The sequence below is a fragment of the Atractosteus spatula genome, chromosome 10 (assembly GCF_055471065.1).
Source record: "Atractosteus spatula isolate fAtrSpa1 chromosome 10, fAtrSpa1.hap1, whole genome shotgun sequence".
Classification (NCBI taxonomy): domain Eukaryota; kingdom Metazoa; phylum Chordata; class Actinopteri; order Semionotiformes; family Lepisosteidae; genus Atractosteus; species Atractosteus spatula.
The window spans coordinates 16,201,063-16,212,861 of record NC_142715.1 but is presented as its reverse complement, the minus strand read 5'-3'; the positions used below and the strand labels follow the sequence as shown (position 1 = coordinate 16,212,861).

Here is an 11,799-nt window from a genome sequence, read left to right as displayed (position 1 = left end):
CACATCCTTCATACTATACTTCTCTCTTGTATTAGTAAAGCATTTTGATTTAAACTGAACACACCTAAGTGTATAGGTGTATAGGTTTCATCTATACACTTACACATAATAAGTATACGAATAAGTACTCGGAAGAAGCTGCAGCTCAGGTATTAGAGAGATTTAAAATCGGATCGGAGGATTTAGAGTCCAGACTGCAAACCGATAGCTGACACAGGTCTTCTATAGGACCGTTTTGATTTCCTCTACTTTGTCCCCGTGACGTCATTGTCCTGCTCGCAGCCGAGCCCGACACACGTCTGGTTTCTGTCGCTGGGTGCACACCCTACGGTCCATGCAGGTCCTAATACCCCAGTACAATGACGGGGACACTAAACTGTAAACAGGTGCCGTCCTACCGGGGTAAAGTTAGCTTGAAATTCGAAAACGATTTTGGCACGCCTGTAGCGTTTACACGAAACCTCTTAGAATCGCGACAATACTTGCTTTGTGTATAAAATACATTGTGAATGCTTTCTCAGCCTTTACTTTTTCGTTTATATGACATTTTTTTGACCAAGCACGAATATTCTTTTGTCCATATCTTCGCAACGGAAGCACAGAACACCTTCAAACCAAATGCATTTTAAAGACCACGACATGTGGATATTTCCACATCCTCTACATCAAAGTATCAGTGAGCTAATTATCTTTTTTTAAACCGCTGGTTTTTCATTGACGCGTAATTACACACTAACTGGAACCCGGGGGACCGCTGTATACACAAGTTCACAATGCGAGAAATACTGTTCAATACGGCTTCATGCGAAAAACCCGTATATAACCATAGGCAACAGAATAGCGCAGTCTCCAATTACTCAGACTGTAAGCTCGGGAATTCTGCCGTGACCTGGATTCGAACTGGGGTTGTTGTGGCCACAACGCAAAGTACTGATCCCTATACGATCACGGCGAGTTACCGAGACACACGTGGGTGGGCGGAAAAGGCTGTGCTCTCTTCGTGTGACATAATTCAGAAAAGTCCTGACGTTGCATTTCAACTGAGCCCCAGTATACATCGACCCTTTGACAACTCTCTTGCATGTTTTCTCATATTTATGTAGTTCGCTTGCACAATGCCCGGAACAGTGTGGTTGTGTGCTCCCCTATGGTCTCGCGGTTAGAATTCCTGGTTTTCACCCAGGCGGCGCGGGTTCGACTCCTGGTATGGGCACGTGTCAGTTTTGCCTCCTGCTTTCCAAAAGATCAGCACCGTGTACGAAGGAGCCACATTAAAACCACTCGAACGTGCAAAACGTGCGAGAAGAGGGGGAGCTTGTTTCCAACCGAAGACTTCTTGCGTGTGAGACGAACAAACAGTTATACAGTTAATTAAATCATCAAACCGGCTGAGGAGCTGAGAGCTCGGTGGGAAATAAAACCAGGAGATACTCTTCAACCTTCAGGATCAGGCGTCTGATCCTCCTGGCTTCTATTCTGTGGAGATTTGTTTAAAATGCTTAAAAGAGCTCATTACAGGGACTTGTGCCCTTTCTCTTCTGCTCTCCGGGAGTATGCTATACAATTATTTTAGTCTGTGAAGTAAACTATTTTTTTTGGTTTAATGAATTTTATACTTGGTTTGTTGCTCTCCATTGCCAGCTGTTACGAATCGCCTTTATTATTGGAGATGTTATATCTGTAAGAAAATCCCCCCGGGCTCCGGACAGGAGTCTCCTCCAGCAGAGACATGTCTGCTCCGTCAGAAAGAGCGCTGTGATGTCATGGACACCAGCCAGAGCACCAGGATCAGAGAGCGAGACCGCGGGAGGCGAGTGGAGCGCACGGAGGAGAGTTATTGATCACTTATCTATCGACAACCAATTAATTCAACTGAAGAACTGTAGAATTAACGATTAACTTCACCGATTGGTGAGTACTGATTCTTTTCCCGTTCTTGACCCTGTTTTTAATATCTAGAAAACGGTCAATACCGCCTGAATCGATCAATTACAGTACCATAGTCTGTTTAGTGTTAATAATGTTCAATCCGAAATTAAAGAATGGTTATTCAAATTATTATTTAGGAATTTAATCCTAGAGCTAGAGAATTATATTCCAAGTTGATAAATTTGTTTAAGTAACAGTTGAAATGCATTTTCCATTTGTTTACAAATCATCAGTATGGTAACCACGGCGACACGCACCACGTCACTGTGCCCGGCTAGGCGTCTCGCCTTCGTCACAAAGAGCGGTGTGACGTCACGGACAGCTACTAATACTAATGCTAGTGTATTCTTGTTAATATTAGTGAGAGTACCACTGGTAGTTTTAATATTAATGCTAGTGTTCATGTGAGTATTAATGATGATAGCGCTACTGATAGTTTTAATGCTAGTATTCATGTAATATTAGTGCTTATTATAGATTTACTGTTAAACTATTTACACTAGTAGTTCAGGTGGGTAGCTGCGTCAGCATGCGTAGGCTGTTAATACAGCTGAACAGCTGTGATTTAAGGCCACAATTCCTGCTGGGCTAGCATGAAAAAATGTCATATAATGATATGACAGCATATTTTTAGAGAGGGACATATTATCTTCAGTAAAACTGCACTATCTCTTCACTCCCCTGTCTTTAGGAAATGGGCCTGTTTCGACAGAGCTTTACTGGAACTGCAGGTCAGACTGTGCAGTGAGTTTGTGGTTTGTGCAGTGCAGTGTGATGAGGTATAGAGAAAGACACATGGGGGAGCCCAGTGTTCAGATCTCTAGCGCTGTACAGAGACACACAGGGAGTCCAGTCAGAGCTCTATTGCTGTACAGTGAGACACAAAGTGGAGCCCAGTGCTCAGAGCTCTAGTGCTGTACAGAGATACACGGGGAGTCCAGTCAGAGCTCTGTTCCTGTACAGTGAGGCACACAGGGGAGCCCAGTGTTCAGAGCTCTACAGGGTGACAGGTCTTCTACCCACACAGCTGCCTCAGGGCTCTAACAGCTCTCTCAGTGTGTCTTTCAGGGCTGAACAGGAGGGGCTATTCCTGTCAGAATGGAGGCTGACTCTTAGAGCTCCAGAGTCAGTATGAGGAGAAGCTCCCAGACCTGACTGCTGCCAGAGCCTCTGAGCCTGAGTGGCCATGAGCCCTGAGCTCCTCAGCAGCTGAGAAAAGCCTCCTGTCTCCTGTGGTCACAGTGTGGTTGTACACCTGCACTGTCTTCCTGCTCCTTCTCCTCTCTCTCCCACTTCCTGTCTCTCTTGCTGTGTGTGCTCTTATCTGTCCATCTCTCTCTCCTTTTCTCTCACTCTGACAGTCTGTGCAGAGTATCTGAATGGGATGTAACATTGATCGGCAAAGGAAAAGACTTCTCACAGGCAGAATAAAAAAATGTATCTCCTCTCAGTCAGATTCACAGCTCAGACTCACACACAGAGCATTGGATCCCTCAGTACTTTACCAAAACTCCTACCTCCTGAACAGACAGAAGCTCATCTCCATCCTTCTCTTTATCCTGACAATCTGAGTTCTTCAGTTGAATTGTATTCTAGATATTAAAAACAGGGTCAAAATGGGAAAATAATTCGTTCTCACCAGTCAGTGAAGTTAATCGATGATTCTACGGTTCTTCAGTTGAATTAATTGGTTGTGAGTATTGCCACTCTTAACAGTGTATTATGATTCTCAGCAGCAGCAGACCAATGGTTGTGTCTACAATAGTGACCAGTTGACCTGGCTTTAGCTCTGAGCAGTGGGACTCAGATCACACAGAAGACCTGTCTGTGTGTGATTCCACACCAGCCCTGGGATTCAGCGTCTCCCACACATCTCTCATGGGGAGTCTTATAAATATACAGTTAAACAGAGTCTGATAACAGTTATACAGTTAATTAAATCATCAAACCAGCTGAGGAGCTGAGAGCTCGGGTGGAAATAAAACCAGAAGATACTCTTCAACCTTCAGGATCAGGTGTCTGATCCTCCTGGCTTCTATTCTGTGGAGATTCGTTTAAAATGCTTAAAAGAGCTCATTACAGGGACTTGTGCCCTTTCTCTTCTGCTCTCCGGGAGTATGCTATACAATTATTTTAGTCTGTGAAGTAAACTATTTTTTTTGGTTTAATGAATTTTATACTTGGTTTGTTGCTCTCCATTGCCAGCTGTTACGAATCGCCTTTATTATTGGAGATGTTATATCTGTAAGAAAAGCCCCCTGGGCTCCGGACAGGAGTCTCCTCCAGCAGAGACATGTCTGCTCCGTCAGAAAGAGCGCTGTGACGTCATGGACACCAACTAGAGCACCAGGATCAGAGAGCGAGACTGCGGGAGGCGAGCGGAGCGCACGGAGGAGAGTTATTGATCACTTATCTATCGACAATTAATTAATTCAACTGAAGAACCATAGAATAATCGATTAACTTCACGGATTGGTGAGTACTAATTCTTTTCCCGTTTTGACCCTGTTTTTAATATCTAGAAAACAGTCAATACAACCTGTGACGATCAATTACCATAGTGCCTTTAGTGTTAACAATGTTCAATCCGAAATGAAAGAACTATTATTCAAATGATTGTTTAGGAATTGTATGCTAGAACTTAAAAAGTATGTTCCAAGTTGATAAATTTGTGTAGGTAACAGTTTAAATGCATTTTCCCACTGTTTACAAATCATCAGTATGGTAACCACAGCAACAGGCGCCACGTCACTGGCCACGGCTAGGTGTCTCGCCTTCGTCACAAAGAGCGGTGTGACGTCACGGACAGCAACTAATACTAATATTAGTGTCTTCATGTTAAAATTAGTGTGAGTACAATCGGTAGTTTTAATATTAATTATAGTTTTCATGTGAGTATTCATGATGATAGTGCTATTGATTGTTTTAATGCTAGTATTCCTGTTAATATTAGTGATAATTACAGAGATAAGGTTAGATTATTTACACTAGTAGTCATGTTAGTTTTAGTGATAGCATTACTATTATTATTAGTATTATTAGTGTAGTAGTATTTTGTGTCAGTGTTAGAGAGGATGATAGTGTAAGTCTTAGTGATAGTGTGACTGTTGCAATATTAGTGGTATTTGTATTAGTGTTATTTATAGTGTACTTGTGAGTGCTTCCTGCTTTTACTTCAACGCGTGTCCTTATGTCGAGTCGTGTGCCGTGCAGAGGCTCTGAAAGCGAGAGCAATGAAAAGGTGCACAATCCTGTGAAAGAAGACACAGAGAAGTGAAAGGCAGTCCGATCCTCTAAGGAGGTAGAAGCAGAACTAGCAAATGTAAGACGGCTAAGCCCCCTCTCTTTAAGCCCAGGTTCGATCTGTCTCCCAGAATCACCAGGGCGCGCGCACACACACACCAGTACCGTTGAAGTGTTCTGCTTCATTTCTAAGGGCTACTCAACATTCACTCTTACCCCGAGAAAAGAAAAGAGAGCGTCCGCAGCAACAACAGCTCGAGTCTAAGCAGCCCCCATCTCCCCTGCTCCGCTCTGCTCTGCTCTGCGGCTCCTGCGGAGTGGAGTCCTACCTGGAGCCGTGTGGCAGGCGGTGGCTCCCGTCGCTCTGTCTGTGCGTCGTGTCCAAGGGCTCCTGGGAGGAAGAGAGTGCCCTGCCACTCGGAGGTTTTCCACGGTCTGTGTGAGGAGGGGCAGGTGTATCCAGTAGCTTATCGAGCGGAAGCCTGGGGCGTCGGAGAGCTGTGATCGTGCAGACTTTGAAGTGTCACCTCTTTGTCTGCTTTCCCACCCCCCCTCCGCCCAAGTTCTGGTCCAATCTGGCCTGGCAACCCCTCACACCTGCACGTGTCACAACCTAAGGTGTGGTCATGAGACACCCGTGGGGTGTTGTTCTGTTCTTGCTAATTGTTTCCTGCCTGTCGCAGGCAGGAGTCCACATGAGCAAGATGCGCTGGACAGAGCTCAGAGGGCGCAGCTGGGTGGCTTTCCTTCTGAGTGACGTTCCTGCAACACTCTCCCGCTCCTCTTGGTGTGCTCATGCCGCAACACAGGAAGGCTGGAGCAGGTGGCTGTGGGCTGTGTGCACCGCTGAAATAGCTCAGTTGGGAGACCAGGTGGAAATTGCAATTGGGCTGTGCCGACAGACCAGGAAGAGCTCTGTCAGCTCAAAAGCAGCGCAGCACCTGCGAGAACAACAGAAAGATTAGCATCCAGCGGGGGCCTCTTAGTGAGCCAAAAGTCTCATCAAGAATCGGCTCCAGCAACAGGGCTGGGCGCATTGTTCCATTCTCCGACCACTCTCGGTGTAAACAAGTCCCTCCTGGTCTCTGCTTGAAATGCACTTTCCTGCATTTGCTTTGGTGTAACTGGCTTCCCCTGCATGGGCGAATGTGAAGAAGATCCTTAGTAAGTCATTGAAGAAAACCAAGAAGAGGTCGGAGTGGCCTCTGTCATTCATCAACCATCCAGTCAGGCAGTACTCCTCCTATTCTGCCAGGACCCGGAATCGAACCGGGGTTGTTGCGGCCACAACACAAAATACTGGCCACTATATGATCACAGCGAGTTACCGAGACAGAAACAGGGGGGTGGGAAAGGATGTACTCTCTTCGTGTGACACTAGTTGGAAAAGTCCTGACGTTGCATTTCAACTGAGCCCTAGTATACATCGACCATCGACACTCTGAGTGCCAACTCTCTTGTGTGTTTTCTCCACCAAGCAGGTCATGAAGGCAGCAATTACAGTTTGCTTACATGACGCACTCACAACATGGCTGTATGCTCCCATATGGTCTAGCGGTTACGATACCTGATCTTCACCCAGGTGGCCTGGTTTCAGCTCCTTGTATGAGAACGTGTCAGTTTTGCCTCCTGCTTTCCAAAAGATCAGCACCGTGTACGAAGGAGCCGTATTTAAACCACTCGATCATGTGCAAAACGTACGAGAAGAGGGAGCGCATGTTTTCAACCGAGGACCTCTCGCGTGTGAGCCGAACTGATCATCGCTGCAGCTCGGAAACCTGCAGGAGGTGGGAGGGGTGACTCTGGTAGACAGTGTTGACCTTCGGCAATAGGATTTATACTCTCTAAGATGATATTTGCACTTTCTGGAGTGGAGATTTTCTCCAGTTCAGTAGCCCGATTTTGTCGATTGTGTGGAGAGGGCTGTAGAATGTGGGGCCGCCTTTCCTGCTCCGTCCATGACAGGCATGCTGGGCTCTGGTGTGAGAGCGCGGTCAATCAGTGCACTCCAACATAAATACTGGAAGCAGCTGAATAGCTTTGGCGAAGCTCAGCGCTTGGCCACTGGGCACGAGTTCCCATCGTTCTCTTTCTCAGCCCAAAACGCAAGCAAGACACCAGCAGCAGCCCCTGCATGTTTCCGTAGTGTAGCGGTTATCACATTCGCTGTGCGACTCTGTTGGTGAATCTCTTCTGTGCCTAGACCTGTAGGAGGAGCTTCTCCCAGACAGCCCTGTCAGTCTCACAGTGCACATCCTCTCCCTGAGACACTGACACAAGGAGGGTCGGGACCTCAGTTTTCCGCCTCCCCCGAAGGACAGCGCCTGTTTGTCACCATCAGGATGCTGGGGCATAAGGAAGCCACATGGACCGCAGGGTGAGTGCTCCGTACTGGTCCCAGTAACACCTCTTGCAGGAGCAGCAGCAACCTGAGCTTTTCCGGGGGGAATCTCCCATCCGGGTGCCGGCTAGGCTCACACCTGCTGGGCTGCCGTGGGTGAGCCCAGTCGAGAGTCGCAGGGTGAGATCTAGTCACCGGGGAGAAACGATACAAGCGAAGGATTACTCGGCTCCCAGCACTTGAAAAGGCCGACAAATGACTCTTTCCCGCCGGAGCTGAATGTACCAACATGTGTCGTGTCGTCTACTTCCCCCGCCCCGCTGTGTTTGCTGTATTATGCTGTATTATCTTTGAAGCCGGCCCCCGAGACGAGACGGGCTGTTCCTGTGCCCCAATTAACACTTTACAGGTGCCATTCCCCGGCATTGTGGCCATTGTCGGTGGTCACATGCGATAAGATAAGGTGGAGGAGAGCGGGGCATGCCCAGCGCCAGACATTCAAGGAGGGGGCTGTGCAAGGTGAGGTGAGGTGCGACACGCCGGAGCCCCGACGCTGCTAATGCGGAGCACTTGTTGAACTGGCATTGAAAGGACGTGTGCGCACGGAGCGAGCCTTCCCTGCGGCGGAGCGTGGAAACTTTCTCCCCGCGCTGCAGGAGTTGTGTGCGCTGCAGCGGTGCCGAGAGAACAGCACAGAAGGCAGCAGGCTCTGGAGAGCGGGTAAGAGACAAACCTTGTGGGCAGGCGAGCATGCCCGTTTTTTGGAAATTGCTGAAAAGGCTCCGGTGTTTGTTCGGTGTGTGGCAGGCGCACGACGCGAGCATGCGTATCGATCTGCCGGTCTGGTGTTATGCAAATGAGGCCGAATTGCGTCCCGGGACATGCTGCGAATGCGCATTTGGCGACTGCAGATGTGTAGGAAACGGCGCGCTCGTTTTCTCATTTTGCCCACCCTATTGAGTGTTAGTGTGGCGTGTGAGTGTGCGAAAGAGTGGGCCCAGCAGGAGGCGGTGGTGTGTGGGGCGAGGAGCTGGCCTAGGCTGCGCGCTTTGTGCTGTGGGTGCGGGCCGCTTGCAGGGGCTTGTACAGCTCATACTTACCTGGCAGGGGAGATACCTTGATCAAGAAGCAGGTTCACCCAGAGCGAGGCTCGGCCATTGCACTCCGGCTGTGCTGACCCCTGCGAATTCTCCAGATGTGGGAATCTCGACTGCATAATTTCTGGTAGTGGGGGACTGCGTTCGCGCTCTCCCCTGATGTGCTTGGTCCAATATCAGATACGGAAGAGTTATGACACCACGAGCTGCGATAGGATCCCAGTTTGAAAGGAGTCGATGCCACTGCTGGTTCCCGGTTTCTTTTAGTTAGAGGTCCGGAGAAGCATTTCAAGCTGGTTACGCTACTCCTTCCGGACATTCATTCCCTTTTCAAAGTCAGTCATTTTGCTGTAGTCTGCATTATTTAGGCTGATTATCGAGGTTAGCCTTTATTTGGTCATGGGAGCTTCGGTACTGTATGCTAATTCTCAAGACAGTTTTTCCCGTTTTCTGATTGCTAGGTTCTGTACCAGTGCAGACATGTCAAACAGTGAATGGCTGTACCTCTATTGTATCCGTGCTCAATGAATGAAATCAGTAATAAATGAATATATGTATAGTTATACGAAAAACAAGTGGTTTATCGACTCATCTTCATTTGCAGATTTAGAGGCAGCTTCGATATTCGTTTTACAAATGGGTTTTTTTTTATATGGGTCACACACATGCCATAGCAACAAAACATCTCTAGAGATGAGGCTATAGATCACCTTTCCATCCTCCAGGTTTTCCTCTCAAAACCTGCGGTACCAATGGTGACCCCTGCTGGCCGATAGAGCAAAAGCTTGCAGCACCTGGTATTCCCAGGCAGTCTCCCATCCAAGTACTAACCAGGCCCAACCCTGCTTAGCTTCCAAGATCAGACGAGATCGGGAAGATTCAGGGTGGTGTGGCCGCAAGCGAAAGCCATGGCGCCTGACTCGCTACTTGAAGCTGTGTGTGGCTGGGGCTCCGCGCCCCCCGAGCGGGACTGAAGGATCGTTCGTGTGCAGCTCTTTGGAAAGGAGCTTCTTTCCAAATCGCATTGTGTACCTGGATGTTGGCGAATGTGCTCCCTTGTGTTGACTTGTCCCGCACTGGAGGAGAACAAACAAACTGCTCGGAGGAGCACAAGGCAAGTCTTCACAAGACAAAAACCTCCAATGCACAGCACTCAAAACATTTCTGGGCTGTCGCATGTTTATTTCAGCACATAAAGCGCACCAGTCCAACACGTCGGCTGGACGCGCGGCGCCTCCGCCCTCTTGTGGCCTTGCGGCGTCAGAGCAAGAGGCTCCTTCTCGCTGCCTTTCCGCTGTGTTGCAGAGCCCTGAGAGGGAACCTGGAGCGCACACTTTGTGGGGGGCGGGAGACCGCGTTCGCGCTCTGCCCCCGATCTCTTGCGCAAGTGCTAAATCTCACGGCGCCAGCCAGCGGCCAGGAGACAAGTGCAATATCGCGGGACAGGGGGGCCTCGTCATTGATTGTTACATATGAGACGGGGATTAGGAGGAGACCCCGACTGATTGGTAAAGGGGAACACTAACACCAGAGTGACACCCGCGGCGTCTCATTTTGAGAGACGCCCTGGGATTTCTTAATGGCCAAGGAGGGTCGGGACCTCGGTTTTACGCCTCCCCCGAAGGACGGCGCCTGTTTGTGCAGCAGAGTGTCGCCATCAGGATGCTGGGGCATAAGAAAGCCACACAGACCGCAGGGTGAGCGCTCCCTACTGGTCTCAGTCACACGTCTTGCAGGAGCAGCAGCAACCTGAGCTTTTCCGGGGGGAATCTCCCATCCGGGTGCCGGCTAGGCTCACACCTGCTGGGCTGCCGTGGGTGAGCCCAGTCGAGAGTCGCAGGGTGAGATCTAGTCACCGGGGAGAAACGATACAAGCGAAGGATTACTCGGCTCCCAGCACTTGAAAAGGCCGACAAATGACTCGTTCCCGCCGGAGCTGAATGTACCTGCATGTGTCGTGTCATCTACTTCCCCCGCCCCGCTGTGTTTGCTGTATTGTCTTTGAAGCCGGCCCCCGAGACGAGACGGGCTGTTCCTGTGCCCCAATTAACACTTTACAGGTGCCATTCCCCGGCATTGTGGCCATTGTCGGTGGTCACACGCGATAAGATAAGGTGGAGGAGGGCGGGGCATGCCCAGCGCCAGACATTCAAGGAGGGGGCTGTGCGAAGTGAGGTGAGGTGCGACACGCCGGAGCCCCGACGCTGCTAATGCGGAGCACTTGTTGAACTGGCATTGAAAGGACGTGTGCGCACGGAGCGAGCCTTCCCTGCGGCGGAGCGTGGAAACTTTCTCCCCGCGCTGCAGGAGTTGTGTGCGCTGCAGCGGTGCCGAGAGAACAGCACAGAAGGCAGCAGGCTCTGGAGAGCGGGTAAGAGACAAACCTTGTGGGCAGGCGAGCATGCCCGTTTTTTGGAAATTGCTGAAAAGGCTCCGGTGTTTGTTCGGTGTGTGGCAGGCGCACGACGCGAGCATGCGGATCGATCTGCCGGTCTGGTGTTATGCAAATGAGGCCGAATTGCGTCCCGGGACATGCTGCGAATGCGCATTTGGCGACTGCAGATGTGTAGGAAACGGCGCGCTCGTTTTCTCGTTTTGCCCACCCTATTAAGTGTTAGTGTGGCGTGTGAGTGTGCGAAAGAGTGGGCCCAGCAGGAGGCGGTGGTGTGCGGGGCGAGGAGCTGGCCTAGGCTGCACGCTTTGTGCTGTGGGTGCGGGCCGCTTGCAGGGGCTTGTACAGCTCATACTTACCTGGCAGGGGAGATACCTTGATCAGCTTGTAGGTGGAGTTGTTGGATTGTTTTCTTGTTTTGTGGAAGCAGTGTTTGTTTTGCAGTTTACGAAATGGCATCTTTTGGATCCCGCAAGAATGCTGTGCGTTTTGAGCTTTTGGATGACCTCTTCATGGATCGTATGCAGTTCAGCAGAAAAGTGTTGCAGAAGGAACTTGGCTTTGAACCTCGGCACTTGGATTTCATCTTCGCTCTCCCAGGTCAGAAAGCATTTGAGGTTGTATTTGCTACCTATCCTCTGTTTGAACAATGTGTGGATGTGTTTGAGGCAAAAAGAGGGAAAGTTCCTGCTCTTGAGAAGATCAACTTGCAGCCTTTGACACAGAGAGAGAGGAAAACCGTGCATGTTGTTATGTTCTCGGAACTGGCAAAGACGGAGGACATTCACACCTGGCTT

At 49.5% G+C, this 11,799-nt stretch overlaps 2 non-coding genes across 2 annotated transcripts; one reads left to right on the top strand and one right to left on the bottom strand.

Annotated features, from left to right (window-relative positions):
* The first annotated feature begins 8,605 nt into the window (after window positions 1–8,605).
* LOC148825493 (U1 spliceosomal RNA) lies at window positions 8,606–8,769 on the top strand. Its single transcript, XR_016093609.1, has one exon. It is a non-coding gene; the product is annotated as a U1 spliceosomal RNA (small nuclear RNA).
* Window positions 8,770–9,392: 623 nt separating this feature from the next.
* Window positions 9,393–9,511, bottom strand: LOC148825492 (5S ribosomal RNA). Its single transcript, XR_016093265.1, has one exon. It is a non-coding gene; the product is annotated as a 5S ribosomal RNA (ribosomal RNA).
* Window positions 9,512–11,799: the final 2,288 nt, after the last annotated feature.